The sequence below is a fragment of the Micropterus dolomieu genome, linkage group LG15 (assembly GCF_021292245.1).
Source record: "Micropterus dolomieu isolate WLL.071019.BEF.003 ecotype Adirondacks linkage group LG15, ASM2129224v1, whole genome shotgun sequence".
In the NCBI taxonomy this organism is placed as follows: Eukaryota; Metazoa; Chordata; class Actinopteri; order Centrarchiformes; family Centrarchidae; genus Micropterus; species Micropterus dolomieu.
Genome location: NC_060164.1, coordinates 3,377,048 through 3,379,782, shown reverse-complemented (window position 1 = coordinate 3,379,782; position 2,735 = coordinate 3,377,048). Strand labels below are relative to the sequence as shown.

At 44.2% G+C, this 2,735-nt stretch overlaps 1 long non-coding RNA gene across 1 annotated transcript; it reads right to left on the bottom strand.

The window, feature by feature from the left end:
• Nucleotides 1–480: 480 nt before the first annotated feature.
• Nucleotides 481–1,917, bottom strand: LOC123984269. Its single transcript, XR_006828409.1, has 4 exons — nt 1,580–1,917; nt 1,124–1,281; nt 691–1,044; nt 481–522 (listed from the first exon to the last, which is right to left on the bottom strand). It is a non-coding gene; the product is annotated as an uncharacterized LOC123984269 (long non-coding RNA).
• Nucleotides 1,918–2,735: the final 818 nt, after the last annotated feature.

Here is a 2,735-nt window from a genome sequence, read left to right as displayed (position 1 = left end):
CGCTAGGCTGGCTAGTGGACACATGCTGCTTGGGCTGGACAGGGGCCTCTGTCTGTTCTGCTCGAACAGGGGCCTCAGGCTGCTCAGTTCGGACGTGGGCCTCACGCTTTTTGGTCCTGACAGAGGCCTCAGGCTGTGTAGGAGCCTAAATGCAGTTTATTGATAAACAGAAATATTACACTAAGTAGCATGCAATAACTATGAAGTTCATATGTGAAACAGTCATTGATATGTTCATTGAAGTAGAAGTAATTTCTCCTATTTAAAATGTGTGTGGATGATTTACAGTGTATAAAAATCTCATTTATATTACATTTGGGAAACAGACGAACACTGTATGACTGTCGTTTCCTTCCTTTTTTGTATTATGAATTTTTTTTTCTTTAATGGCTTATTGTCTGTTAACTCTGTATCTCACTTGCCTTCCACAGCCTGGCATGCAGCTAACAGTTCAGTGTCGTCGTCGTCATCATCATCTGGCAATGACGAAGGACCACACATGAAGGGGCTTGCCTGTGGCTGCTGGACAACAAATGAAAAGGGACTTTCTAGATGTTTTTAATTACCAAAAGCAAACAGAAACATTTAGCCTAAGTGTTTAAAATATCAGTTATTTCATCAGAATTTTCATTTACTAAGCTACTCTTACTGTTTCATGACAAACAAATAAATAATCACATAAACACTTACTCGCTCTTTGTCAGTGATATACTTCCTGAACCTCTTCATCTGCACGCTTGTGATGTGGGTGACTGCTGTGTTTAACCACCGCCTCACAGAACTGCATGACTTCTGTATTATCTCCCTCGGCTCATCACTGAATTGCTCTGGTCTATCCTTATGATGATTTCCCACATCTCCTGAAAAGTGTGATTCTCAAACCCTCTCTGACCGTAGATACACCTGTCGGCGTTGGCCTCAAGGAGACAGGAGATTTGTGGGAAGCTCTCAGCATATTCTGTGAGGTAGTCTTTCACCCACTGGTTCACCATCTCTCCCTTTCTATGTGGGTTTTTCATCTCTAATCTGTGCGTGTCAAGCACACTGGAAACATATACATCAACTTAGTACTGCCATAATTTATATCACTGCAACTGTAATAATCATCATATAGTATGCTTACTACTTCATGTAGCCCACATCATTTGCCACAAGCCAGTGAAACGGTGCAGTCAAATACTGGCCAAATGGCACCACCAGCTTTCCCAGGCACAGCTGACGTGACGGCGCAGGAATACCCTCTCGGAGGAGGAGCCTCTCTGCGTGGACCAGGGCAGTGGCCTGGTTAAGCAAGGAACAGTAGAAGAAGTGTCAGAGCAGGGTGAGGAGTGCTAAACCCTCAAAACAGCTCTGAGGGAGAGTTAATTAACTCCTGACTGACTGTTTCCCATGTATCTGAAGTTTTTCTTCTCCAGTGTACATATCATCTTCACATTCAAAATATTTTGCACCAAAGGTTGCCAGTAACACAAAATATTTTCCAGTCATTATTATTAACAAATGACAGGTAATGACAGGTGTAAGTCAGTAGCTAATACCCGAATTTCTTCAAATGTGGGAACAATGAAGTTTATCTTACCTCCGCACTGCGTCCAGCCTTCCAAAACTATAGTCTAAACGGCGAGTGTTATTAATAAATCCAATTTTAGGAGTGTTATTATTAATAGATCCAATTTCAGTCGTACCAGAACAGAACACCTTCGGCAGCCGCAGTGGGATCCGCTGTGTTGCGCGAGCATATCGATGCGTGATTGGCAGTCTGCGGTGGAGTTCTGCGTCCCGATTGGCAGTATACGGTCCCTCTCCACCAACCAGGGCGCGCGACTCACTGTAGAGTTTGCACTCGTATTGCGCTCCGCCAACGTAAAGGGGGGTAAAATTGTATACGTAGTTGCATTTTTGAGGAGGTGCACGTCACGCGACGGCGTAGCCTCTTCGTAGCCTAGCCGTCGATTTCACGCAGATGTATAAATTGCACTTTAGCGCCCCTTCTGTTGCTGTAACGTTTCATACGGACGCTGAAGGGTTAGCGTAAAATCCTTACGTTTTGTCACGCTGTCTGAAAGCGTCAGTTATGACGCACTGAAATGAGAATGTGTTTGCCACCCTCCCGTGAAAAAATCCTTGTGGAAACACTGTATTAAAATACTATAATAGCCTATGGACAATTCACAATGAATGCATTGTTTCAATAGCTTAGCTTCTTTGCATTGGCTTCCAGTAAAATCCAGAATAGAATTTAAAATCATTCTTCTTACCTACAAAGCTCTTAATGGTCAGGCACCATCTTATCTTAAAGAGCTCATAGTACCTTACTACCCCACCAGAGCACTGCGCTCCCAGAATGCAGGGTTACTTGTGGTTCCTAGAGTCTCCAAAAGTAGACTAGGAGCCAGAGCGTTCAGCTATCAAGCTCCTCTCCTGTGGAACCAGGTTCCAGTTTGGGTTCAGGAGGCAGACACCATCTCCACATTTAAGAGTAGGCTTAAGACTTTCCTCTTTGATAAAGCTTATAGTTAGGGCTGGCTCAGGTGAGTCCTGAACCATCCCTTAGTTATGCTGCTATAGGCCTAGACTGCCGGGGGATTTCCCATGATGCACTGAGCTCCTCTCTCCTCTACTTTCTCTCCCTCTGTATGCAACCTCATCCCATTATTGCATGTTACTAACACAACTTCTCCCCTTTCTGGTAGTCTTGTGCTTTCTCGTCCCTCTCCTCTCTCCTCCTATCACTT